Below are 12,849 nucleotides of genomic sequence, written 5' to 3' on the forward strand. Positions count from 1 at the left end.
CATAAATTCTTCAGAGTTGTCTTGGATCATTGTATTGATGAAAATAGCTAAGTAATTCACAGTTGATCATCATAAATTATTGCTGTCATTATGTACAATGCTACTCTGGTTCTGTTCATTTCACTTGCATCAGGTCATACAAGTCTTCTGAGGTTTTTCTGAGAGCATATTATTCATCACTTCTTATGAAACAATAGTATTTCATCACAATCATATGCCATAACTTGTTCAGACATTCTCTGATTGATGGGCATTCCCTCAATTTCCAATTCTTTGCCATAATAAAAGAGCTACTATAAATATTTTTGTAATACAGGTCCTTTTCCTTTTTTAAAAAAAAATTCCTTAGGATACAGACCTAGTAGTGGTATTGTTAGGTCAAAGGGTATGCATGGTTTTATAGCCCTTTGGGCTCTATCCATTCTGACACCTGGATTTAACTATCACTTTGCACTTGTTGACACAGAGGCCCACGGAGAGGGATGACAGAAATCAAATAAAGGTTTTCTAATTTCATAGCTGCTAACTTTCAATACTGTGGTAAGGACACATTCTACCCCTGAACCACAGCCATGTCTACATCCTGGCCCATCAGATACTTTATACTCAAATCAATTCCCCTATGTCCAGCTCAGCTTCATTTATCTCCTGTTTACCTTTTCCTGCCCTCTCCTTTTCAATCTTCTTTCTTAGTCCAGGTTCCCCTGAATGGCTCTACAGAATGGTTGAATCAGTAAATACCTACATTTTGCTGGTCTTTTTGCAATTACTTATTATTGATACTGCAAAAATATTATGAAGAAAACTTCATGTAAATATACATATATATATGAAGAAAACTTCATTTAAATATGTATACATATATTTACATGAAGTTTTCTCCATAATATTTTTCCCACCAGTTGAATGTAAGTTCTTTGTGGATAGAGACTTCTTCATTTTATCTTTGTATACCTAATGCCTACCATATTCCTGGGCATGGAGTAGGTACTCAATAAATCTTTACTGAATGAATTAATATCAACACTTCAACATTGTTCCCAGTATGTCTTAGGATTCACCAATTGCAAATCAAAGTGGTCACATTACATGATACCATATCTCTTGACAATGGCAACAGACCACATTCTATTCTGCCTTACTGCCTTTTAACAGAACATCTGGCCACTCCAGACACCTCCAGTCAAACTATCCTATAACCCTCTTATCCTTGTCAAATACCATAAATAACTGGACAGCTGTGGCTTTTCAGTCTGTCAGTTGTCTCTGACTCTTTGTGACCCCTGTGGACTATACTGACAGTGAGGTTTTCTTGGCAAAGATCCTGGATTGCCATTTTCTTCTCCAGTGAATTAAGGCAAATAGACATTAAGTGACTTGCTCAGGCTTACACAGTTACTAAGTGTCCTAGGTTACATTTGAACTCAGGTCTTCCTGACTCCAGGCCCAGAACTCTATCCACTGAACCATCTAGCTGTTCTTAGTACCTATAGCACAACTGAAATTGATATTCTGACTCTCCAAACTCCACAAGATTGCATAATTAATCTAATTCCAGACACTCCCATTCCTCGAAGTCAGAACTGTTCATTCTCAGGGACTGAGTCCTGAACTCTATGAGAAGTCTTGTATACCAACATCAAAAGGGGGATTGTATGGCCATTTACCTCTGCCATCTAGTAACTGTTATTATTTGGATAACAATACCTTACCAGGAATACCAGGCTTTTAATACGAGCTTATTGGCCCACACAGATGTTTTGACATCTGTTTATCAGCCCATCCCATGGGTCTACTCATCAGCTGAAACCTCCTGAAAGGTCAAGACAAGTCTGTCAGGGTTAGTTCATCAACTCGTTTGTCAACCAATGGGAATCTGCACTTTGTGTAGACCCTCCTGAAGAATCAAGGGCAAGGTCTATGAACCAGTGAGATTCTGTATTTTTATTTTACTTCATCTGTATTGTCTGGGTGTCAAACAGTATAAAACTAAGACCCTGGAAGGAAGGAGTATTTGTGAGGAAAATCTGAAATCTCTACATAAATGAGTTCTCTATGTATTTGAGAAATGAGGCCTTTATCAGAGAAACTTGCTATAAAATTTTCCCCTGTTTCCTGCTTTCCTTTTCATCTTGGCAACATTGGTTTTTAAGGTTTATGATTGATCTTGAACCTATTGCAGACCATTCCTACCAATTCTGCTTTGTCCTAGAGTCCCAGTCAATGGTGAGAGTAAAGAGAGGTGAGAAAAACAATTTCATTCCTCTCCCTACATTCTAATCCACCCAATCTGTACTCTTATTATCATTTGGTAGGTGATGGTGGTAGAATATCTATACATAGGTTAAGTATTAATTCCTGCCCCTGCCCTGGTTTAGAAGCTCTCTAAGAACCCATCCACTTCAAACAGTTATTGGATTCTATGTCATTTTTTGGGTAATGCCTGGCCCCACCATAACTCTTCCTTACCTTATCAATGGGCTTGGGTTAATAGGGTCTAGGTCTAGAAGGAAAAAATGGAAGGAAACAGCATTTATTAAGTGCTTACTATGTGCCAGTGCTTTACAAATATTATCTCATCTGATCCTCATAACATTCCTGTGAGGTAGGTGCTATAATTACACCCCTGTGGAGGAAACTGAGTCAGAGGTGAAGTGACTTACCCAGAGTCACACAGCTAGTAAGTGTTTGAGGCTGAATTTGAATTCAGGTTTTCTTATAATTAGGCTCAATGCTCTATCCATTGTGACACCTAGATTTAACTATCACTTTGCATTTGTTGATGCGGAGGCCCATGGAGAGGGATGACAGCCAGAAATCAAATTAAGCTTTTCTAATTCCATAGCTGTCAAACTTTCAATACTGTGGTAAGGACACATTCTACCCCTGAACCACAACCATGTCTACAACCTGGCCTATCCAGATGCTTTATAATCAAATCAATTCCCCTATGTCCAGCTCAGCCTCATTTATCTCCTGTTTAGCTTTCCCTGCCCTGTCATTTTCAATCTTCCCTCTTAGTCCAGGCTCCCTATGAGACATAAAATCCCTCATTCCCCAGGAGATGTTTCTATCCTTTGAGTCTTTCCTCCAATGAGCCTTCTCTAGGAATATCACACCAGGGACACTTGGGATTGTTCTCAGGTCCTTAGAACTGCAGGCTGAGGCAGAAGTGAGATCTCTGCTTTTTGACTGTGTATGGAGTTCTGGTGCTAGGGAAGACAGAGGGAGGGGAAAGCTTGGGCTCTGACCTATGGGAACCTCCTGTCAGATAGGAAGCAGGGCAGCTCTCAGGCAACAAAGACACATGGAGTCTCAAAAGGTGAGGACCTCTCTTTATTGCCTCTTCCCAGAATGAGAAGCAACAGTCTACTCACTTTTTCCAGTCCTTGCTCTTTTTCTTGCTGTTGTTGTTATGTGGTTGTTGGTGTTATTGTTTCGGATTAGAACTGTAATTTCTTTGATCTAGAGAACTCTGGATCAGGAAACTTCCTTTACCAATATAGAGTCCCACCTGCTCTGACTTATGGTCTTATGGCGGCATGGAACTTAGGCATGAGGCCCCAAGAAATCTAGGGACTTCCCAAAGGTCCAATGTATGTCAGAAGTGAAACTGGTACTCAGGGATTCTTTATGCTGAAGCTATGCCAACTCTCACAAAAAGTTTCCCATTCAAAGTGTGAATAAGCACTAAAGAGCATAGTGTTTTTCCTTCTCTGTCTCTCTCCCTCTTTCTTTCTCCCTCCTTCCCTCTCATACTCCTTCCTTCTCTCCTCTCCCTCTTTTCCTCTCCCCCTTCCTTCTCCATCCTCCCATCTCTCTCTCTCTCTCTCTCTCTCTCTCTCTCTCTCTCTCTCTCTCTCTCTCTCCCTCTTTTCCTCCCCCTCCCTCTCTCTCATTCTGTTGTTTGACTTCTAGGTCTAAAAACATGTTTTTAAAAAAGAAAAATAATTCTACCCTTATTACAACCTGACTTATGCTAAGCCTTTTATCTTTCAGACCTGAAGGCATGTATGTGTGTGTGTGTGTGTGTTTCATGGAAGGGTCATGAAAAGCTAGTTTTCTTTTCTCAATTCAAACATTTACTGATTGGCTATTTGTTTGCATTTTTATTTTTTCCAAATCACTGTTCAAGCTGCCAAGGAAGGATCAAAGTTAAATAAGCTTAAAATTAACTTTAGGACACTATCCCTTCCTCAGAGAAATTTGAGTCTATAACTTCTAACCTTAACAACTCCCTTATAGCTGTGAAATCTTCTGTTAGGCTTTCCAGATTATGGAAAACGATGTTGCTGCATCTCTTATTTGTTCTGTATTAAGGGCCTTCCATCTCCTCCTCTCACTTGTCTGGGAATAGATATGCTGACTACTCACCTGATTGCTCATATTAACTTTCTAATTAATCAATTTACGAAATAAGAATGCTCTCAGTCCCACAGTTTATAGGAAGTGGATGAATAAGCCTTGAACAGTCACATGACATGAGCATCAAGTGCCATGGAGACACAAAATATCAGACCAAAGATTCAGGAGTGTGTTGACTCTTTAATACTAAGTTCATAAAAAAGCCTTTGTTTATTCTCCCTGGAAAAAATGTTATATATAATGCAGGTAAATATTATTATTATTATTATTACTATTGATAATAATAAGTCAATTATATCACTTTAAGGTTTACAAAGTGTTTTCATAATAACAACCCTGTAAGGTATATAATGCAAGCATCATTACTCCATTTTATTCATTAGGTAATTGATGTTTAGATGCTAAATGACTTATCCATAATCACAGAGCAAGTAAATATTTAATCCAAGATTCAAACTCAGGCTCCCTGACTCCAAGTCCTCTCCTCTTTCCACTACACCTTTCAGAATCATTATCCTCAAGTAGTAGCCATTATTGGTCTTGCCCCACTATTGATATTGCTTAAGTTCCTGCTGTAGTGCAGTGGGTCAGTCAGAAAAGATGTTCTCTGGCTTGTGGCAAGTAGACTGTCTTTCGACCTCATGCCAAACTCATAGAGATCCTAGGATAGGGATTTCCTTCCCACAGCCCAGCGCAGGGCATCTTTGACCTCCTTATTCCTCAGAGTGTATACAACAGGGTTCAGCAGTGGAGTGAAAACTGTATAAGTCACTGAGATCAGTTGATCCTGGTCCCTGGTGTTTTCTGACTTGGGCTTAAGGTAGGCAATAGAAGCACATCCATAACGGATAATGACCACAGTGATATGGGAAGCACATGTAGCAAAGGCCTTCTGCCGCCCCTCAGCAGATGCAATCTTTCGATGGTGGAGATGATGAGGACATAGGAGAAGAAGACCAAACCCATGGGCACCACAATCCCTAGTGAACTAATGATAAAATTGATGATATCATGGATAGAGGTGTCAACACAGGAAAGTTTCATTACTGGGAGGATATCACAGGAATAATGGGGTACTTTTGCTTCACAGAAGGGCTGCCTGAATACAGACACAATCTGAACTGTTGCAACAGTCAGATCAATGCCACATGAACCGCATATTAGTTTAGTACATGTCTTCTTGTCCATGATTACCGCGTACCTCAGGGGGTTGCAAATGGCCATCATATCCCATTGCAGTGAGCAGGAAACAGTTGTTGATAGCTAAGGTGATAAAGAAAAACATCTGAGTAGCACACCCTGCTAAAGAGATGGGCTGGTGCAGACCATTGAGGCTGGCCAGCATTAGTGGGACAATTACCAATGTGTACAAGGTCACAGAAATGGACAGCATACTTAGGAAGAAGTACACTGGAGTGTGGAGGTGACGGTCCATGCTGATGATGGTCACAATAATGGCATTGCCTGCAAGGGTTAAGATGTACAGAGCAAGGAATATCAGAAAAAGTGTAATTTAGAAAGCCTTTTATGTGGGGAACCCTTCGAAAACAAACTCAGTCACCTCTGAATAGTTTTCTCTCTTCACTGGGTCTGAAAAATAAGAAATATTGATTTAGTCAGTTGGTCATGTAATAAAAAGAACACACACTATGCAGAGAACTTTGTACTAAGGGAAATAGAGAGAATCCCAAGTTGCTCCTTGTATAATTGGGGAAATAAAATGCACATACCAAAAACTCAACTTAACATAACCAGGAAAAAATTTATGGTTATATGAAGTTTATAAAATTGTGCTGGGGAATGATGGTGATTAGAACTCTAAGTGAACCTTATTTGGAATTGTAGTCCCGGGAAAAGGGAGGTGCATTGGGAAATGCATCCTGTGAAGAAAGGATAATACCTGTAGGGTGTTTTTGTCTAGAAAATGTAAGGATGAGAAAGTAAATAGTAAAGTTTGTCAAAATTGTTTTTGGTTCCACCTTTTCCTCATCACGGCCATAGATGCAAACATAACTTGGGTTTTTCCATGGCCCTTTTTGCAAGTCTATAGCTTTTGCTTCTGCTGTTGTCTTTTTTCTTTCAATTTCAGATGATATCATTCTAGAGCTAAAAACAACATTAGAAATTAACTATTTCAATGCTTTTTCAAATGAGAAAACTAAGGTTCAGAAAGGTAGTGTGAGTTGCTCACAATTATATACATGCTTAACAAGCTGCCCTCATCTCTCATTACAATCCAGACTCTACTCTCTGCTTGAGTCACATAAAACTATCCATCATTCTCTACTCTACTCGACTCTACCCTAATTTTCATCCATTCCTTCCATGGAGCAATGTACCATTTAGTTCACTCCCCACCCTCAGATCACTGGCAATCTTTCCACCAACTCATGGCCCACTCCTCCTTTAAAAGAGGACTTCAGACTAATCCTACTCATAATTCCATTTCTCCAGACTATATGAAGTATTTATGCAGTGAGGTAATATGGTGCTGTGGAAAGAACCACTGCTCTGGCATCAAAATGGTCTATGTTCAAATCCCGCCCTTGACATTTACTACCCACGGGATGTTGGGCAAATCACCCTAGCTCTCTGGTCCTAATTTCATCATCTGTAAAATGAAGGCATTGGGTTAAAAAACCTCTGGGCTTCTTTCAGTTTTAAATCTGTGGTCCTATGATATCTTGCTGAGATAGGCTGTAGTGGATTCTCTCTGTATTTTTAGGTTTATCCAGATGGTATCTTAATGTGTGTATGTAATCATAGCTTTCTCATCTCTCTTATTAAACGATGAGTCCCCCATTAGGGACTAATGCTCTCATAACATTAATAAAGAGCTAAATAAGAAGGGTGACCTCAGAAGCATCACTTTTAATATCCTTTTCTCCATTCTACCTTGGAAAGGAAATAAAATTTGGGAAGTATGGAAGTTGGTCAACTGGAGCAGATCTCTGGCTTTAGGAGAGAGTCTAATGAAGCAGAGTCCATGAGGGCTCTTCCACAATCACAGACAGCTTACTTCTGAAAAGCAGTAAAGAAGGACAGCAGAATTAAAAAGAAAGAGTACTGGATATGGAGTCAAGAGATGTGGGTTTATATCCCAGCTCTGATTCTTATTACCTGATCATTTAAGTTTTTTGGGCATCTATTCTCTCATTTGTAACACAAATGATGTTATTTGCCCTACTAACTACAAAATACTGTGGTTAAAAAGATGTGTAGTAAACCTTAGAGAGTGTTCTAGAAATTAGAGCTGTTTTCAAGGGTTAAAATGTAGCAAAAAAACAAAAACAAGTCTTAATCTGACATTTTGCCAAGAACATTGGCATATCACATATGCAAATGAGTATCAACAATGGATCCTCTGTCACAGGAAGCATTAGGCAAGGCTGAAAGACTGAGAAAAGGACAAATGGAGCTATTTTAGCAACAACAACCTGTTGTTGCTAAGTCTTTCAGGCATGTCCCACTCTTTGTGACCCCCATGGATTATACTATCCATGGGGTTTTTTTTGGCAAAGATACTGGAGTGGTTTGCCATTTTCTTCTCCAGTGAATTAAGGCAAACAGAGATTAAGTGACTTGCTCAGGCTTACACAGTTACTAAGTGTCCTAGGTTACATTTGAACTCAGATCTTCCTGACTTTAGGCCCAGAACTCTATCCACTGAACCATCTAGCTGTTCTTAGAACCTGTAGATCTACTGAAACTGATATTCTGACTCTCCACCCTCCACATGATTGCATAATTAATCTGATTCCAGACACTCCCATCCCTGGAAGTCAAAACTGTTTATTCTCAGGGCCTGAGCCCTAAATCCTGTGTGATGTCTTATATCAAATCAATATCAAAAGAGGGATCATATGGTCATTTACCTCTGCTGTCTAGTCACTGCTATTATTTGGATACTCATACCTTACCAGGAATACCATCACATAATAATTAATTCTTATTGACTGACTTATTGGCTTACTATATGCCAGACGCCATGCTACAAACTAGTTATACGAAAACCAAAATGCAATAGTCCTTACCCTTGAGGAGCTTACGTTTAATCAGGATAGACAACTACCCACATAAATCTAATATTGAAGAGTTGCTTCTAGCCCTACAGGGGATGGGATACTATACTGCTCCTTTTTTACATAAAGAGATTGTCCACATTGGGTCCAGGCATATAGTTGGACATGGGTGAACCTGGTCTTTAATGAGAGGGATTTTGTTCCCTTAAAAGAGAATAGCACCCAATTTTCCTCATTGGTGAGCCCCAAGATTATTGAAGTGGGCCACTCTTTTCTCTAAACTACATCTCTATGGAACATGTAATCTACTCCATTTTGGGGGGGAAGGCATGTCTCAAATATGACTAATTTCCCCCCCCAAAATTTTTACCCTTCCTCTAAAATTTCTTATTTCTGTTGGGCCTTCTACCATCCTTTCAGTCAGCCAGGTTCCCAATCTAAGAGTCATCTTCAAGTCTTCATTCTTTTTCATCTCCCCATTTCTAATCAGTTGCCCAGTCTTGTTGATCCTACCTCCACAACATCTCTTACATCCATCCCTTTTGTATATTCTTATAGTCTCTATCCTCATTCAGCTTCTCACCACTTCTCACTTAAACTGTTCAACAATCTCTTAATTTATCTTTCTGCTTCCCGTCTTTCTCCTTTCCTCTTCATCTTCCACACACCTGCCAAAGTGATATTATTAAAACACAGGTCTGACCATATCACTACTGTAGATGATAAATTCCAGTGTCTTCCTATTACTGCTAAGGTCAGGCAATCTGCTTGGTATTTAAAGGACTTTTGCCCTTTAATTTTATAGGCTATTATACATTACTATTTTCATATACTCTGTGTTCTAGTCAAATTGTCCTACTTGCCCTGAATCTACTCAAAAGTATCAAAAAACTATACTCAGTACATGCAGTTCTGACCCATCTTTGGGAATATTGCTTTTACTTGATTAGAAAAATATCAGTTCATCAGAGAGGAAATTGAATTTCTCTTGGGTTTGCAGAAAGTCAGATTAGATTCCTTGAAAGTAGAAATAGTCCTATTAGGGTTGAGGTGAGGCTCCCAATGTGATAAACAGCCTGCAATGATTTCTGAGGCTTCTGAAGAGGTTCATCAAAAATTACCGGGCCCTGTAAGTCCATTTGACAGATTTACTAAAGAACTCTGTAGTATTCTACTAGCCAACTACTGCTCGTTTGGCACAAGAGCTAAAGAGGAGGGTTGCCACCAAATTCCTCATAGCACATTTAACTATGCATAGCTCTGTCTGATTTTTTTTTCAGAAAAAAAGATTGACTTCAGAGAGTCTCTGCAAGTTATCCTGTTAGTTACCCTGCTTCTTTCCTGTCCCCAGTGCTAAACATAGCATTCATAGTATACACTTAATTCCTGTTGACTGACAATGGCTTACTATATGCCAGATACAGTGCAACAAACTAGGTACACACACTCACACACAAACACACACACACACACACACACAGAAATCCCCTTCCCCTCAACCTCTCTGGGACTTAATTTGCTTAGGTAACAAGGATAATAAATAAAATAAATAAACGTCTTCAGATTCAAAATCCAGTTCTCTTTCTACTATACTATGTTTCCTCAGTTTGACTATACACACCACTATACATACCCATTGAAATTGCTGGATAACTTCAATAAGTCATGCTGAGATTTGGCAACCACAGAATTCTTGACCTGTCAGAGGACTTATATGTATCATTCCTCCGTTTGTAATGTTCATTAGCAATGTTCATTGGTTCTAGCTTCCAGGAAAGTATCAAGTTTAAATTGAAACTAACTAAAGAAAAACACCTGTCCCACCAGATTCTGCCTAACTGTAGCCAGTTTTGATAGTAAATGTGAATGGTCATTCAGTCTTGTGCCATTTTGAAGGTGTGTTGCTATTCTTCAAAGATTGCCTTGACTACTAGAAGTTCTCATCCCCAGATATTATAGTTGTGTCTATTTCCCAAACTTAGTTTCCCTCAAATAGTGAGCTCAAGGTCTTGGTAGGCTAGCCTGTGGGTCTTTTATAAAAATAAAGCCCAAATTACTGCCTTAAAAAATAATTTTAAACACTAGAAACTTGAACTTAATGGTTCAAGGTCAGCAACAGCCTGGGGATCAAAAGAGACAACATGGCAAATGGAACAGACTGCTTGTACCGTATCTGACCTGCCTTTGTCTTTGTATGTGTAGCAAACTAGTAACCCTGCTGTATGTGCAGTGAATTAGCCACTACAAGATGTAATCAGAAGTCCCTATCATTAACAAGGCACCAGATTCTCACTGTAAGTCTTCTTTGTTCAATATTTCTTTTGTGGGCACAACAAAACTGCCTGTCCTATTTTTGATTCATATTGTACATTGAAAATCTTACCTTTTTACTTCCCCTTTGTGAGGAGGCTATGATCACCTCCAACTCTTAAATCTTATTAGCTAATCACCCCACTGGTAAACTTGGCCTTTGTCTCCAGGAAAGAATTAGTTTCTGGGGGGCTGAGCCAAGATGGTGGCTGGTAAGCAGGGAATAGTGTGAGCTCCCCGCCGAGTCCCTCCAAAAACCTATAAAAAATGGCTACGAACCAATTCTAGAACTGCAGAACCCACAAAACAGCAGAGGGAAGCAGCGCTCCAGCCCAGGACAGCCTGGATGGTGTCTGGGTGAGGTCTATCCCACACTGAGCTGGGAGCAGAGCGGAGCAGAGCCCAGTGTGAGCAGCCCGGACCAACCAGACCAGGAGCCGGGGGAGGGGGGGGGGGGAGCATGCCCTAGAGCCCTGAATCAGTGAGCTGCAGCAGTTACCAGACTTCTCAACCCACAAACACCAAAGACAGCAGAGAAAGTTAGTGGGAAAAGCTGCGGGAGTGGAAGGAGTTCGCAGTTCGGCGACCGCCCCCGGGGCCTCGGAGATGGGGCAGCTACAGAAGTATAGCTGCAGTTGCTTCCGGCCCCAGGCCCACCTGGTGGGAGGAATTAAGTGAAGAGCCTGTTGAAGATCTAAGTCCAGTCTGGGTTGGGGGTTCCTGGGGAAGGAGGAGTGCTGGTGTGGCAGAGCTGGCACATCCCCCCAGGCATGGAACATAGTTCTCTAAACTTTACAAGCAGTCATGCCCCACTGAAAAACTCAAGGGTCAAGTTAGTTGTCTGGGAATATGGCCAGGCAGCAAAAATTTGCCCAGATTCAGTCTCAGACTTTGGATTCTTTCTTTGGTGACAAAGAAGACCAAAACATACAGACAGAAGAAGTTAATAAAGTCAAAAAGCCTACACCAAAAGCCTCCAAGAAAAACATGAACTGGTCCCAGGCTATGGAAGAGCTCAAAAAGGATTTGGAAAAGCAAGTTAGAGAAGTAGAGGAAAAATTGGGAAGAGAAATGAGACGGATGCAAGAAAACCATGAAAAACAAGTCAATGACTTGCTAAAGGAGACACAAAAAAATACTGAAAAATACACTGAAGAAACAACACCTTAAAAAATAGACTAACTCAAATGGCAAAAGTGCTCCAAAAAGCCAATGAGGAGAAGAATGCCTTGAAAGGCAGAATTAGCCAAATGGAAAAGGAGGTCCAAAAGACCAGTGAAGAAAATACCAACTTAAAAATGAGATTGGAGCCAGTGGCAGCTAGTGACTTTATGAGAAATCAAGATATTCTAAAACAGAACCAAAGGAATGAAAAAATGGAAGACAATGTGAAATATCTCATTGGAAAAACCACTGACCTGGAAAATAGATCCAGGAGAGATAATTTAAAAATTATTGGACTTCCTGAAAGCCATGATCAAAAAAAAAGCCTAGATATCATCTTGCAAGAAATTATCAAGGAGGACTGCCCTGATATTCTAGAGCCACAGGGAAAAATAGAAATTTAAAGAATCCATCGATCACCTCCTCAAATAGATCCCAAAAAGAAATCTCCTAGGAATATTGTGGCCAAATTCCAGAGCTCCCAGATCAAGGAGAAAATACTGCAAGCAGCCAGAAAGAAACAATTTGAGTATTGTGGAAACCCAATCAGAATAACCCAAGATCTGGCAGCTTCTACATTAAGAGATCGAAGGGCTTGGAATACGATATTCCGGAGGTCAATTGAGCTAGGATTAAAACCAAGAATCACCTACCCAGCAAAACTGAATATCATGCTCCAAGGCAAAATATGGATTTTCAATAAAATAGAGGACTTTCAATAAAATAGAGGACTTTCAAGCTTTCTCAGTGAAAAGACGAGAGCTGAATAGAAAATTTGACTTTCAAACACAAGAATCAAGAGAAGCATGAAAAGGTAATCAAGAAAAAGAACAAGAAAAAGAAATTGCAAGGGACTTACTAAAGTTGAACTGTTTTGTTTACATTCCTATATGGAAAGATGACATGTATGATTCATGAGATCTCAGTATTAGGGTAGCTGAAGGGAATATGCATATATATATATGCTTATGTATATATATATATATAT

The 12,849-nt window shown here is 39.8% G+C and overlaps 1 pseudogene; it reads right to left on the reverse strand.

Annotated features, from left to right (window-relative positions):
- Positions 1 to 5,026: 5,026 nt before the first annotated feature.
- On the reverse strand, positions 5,027 to 6,464 carry LOC118846874 (annotated as a pseudogene).
- Between the last annotated feature and the right edge of the window lie 6,385 nt (positions 6,465 to 12,849).

This window comes from Trichosurus vulpecula, chromosome 4, assembly GCF_011100635.1.
Source record: "Trichosurus vulpecula isolate mTriVul1 chromosome 4, mTriVul1.pri, whole genome shotgun sequence".
NCBI classification, from domain to species: domain Eukaryota; kingdom Metazoa; phylum Chordata; class Mammalia; order Diprotodontia; family Phalangeridae; genus Trichosurus; species Trichosurus vulpecula.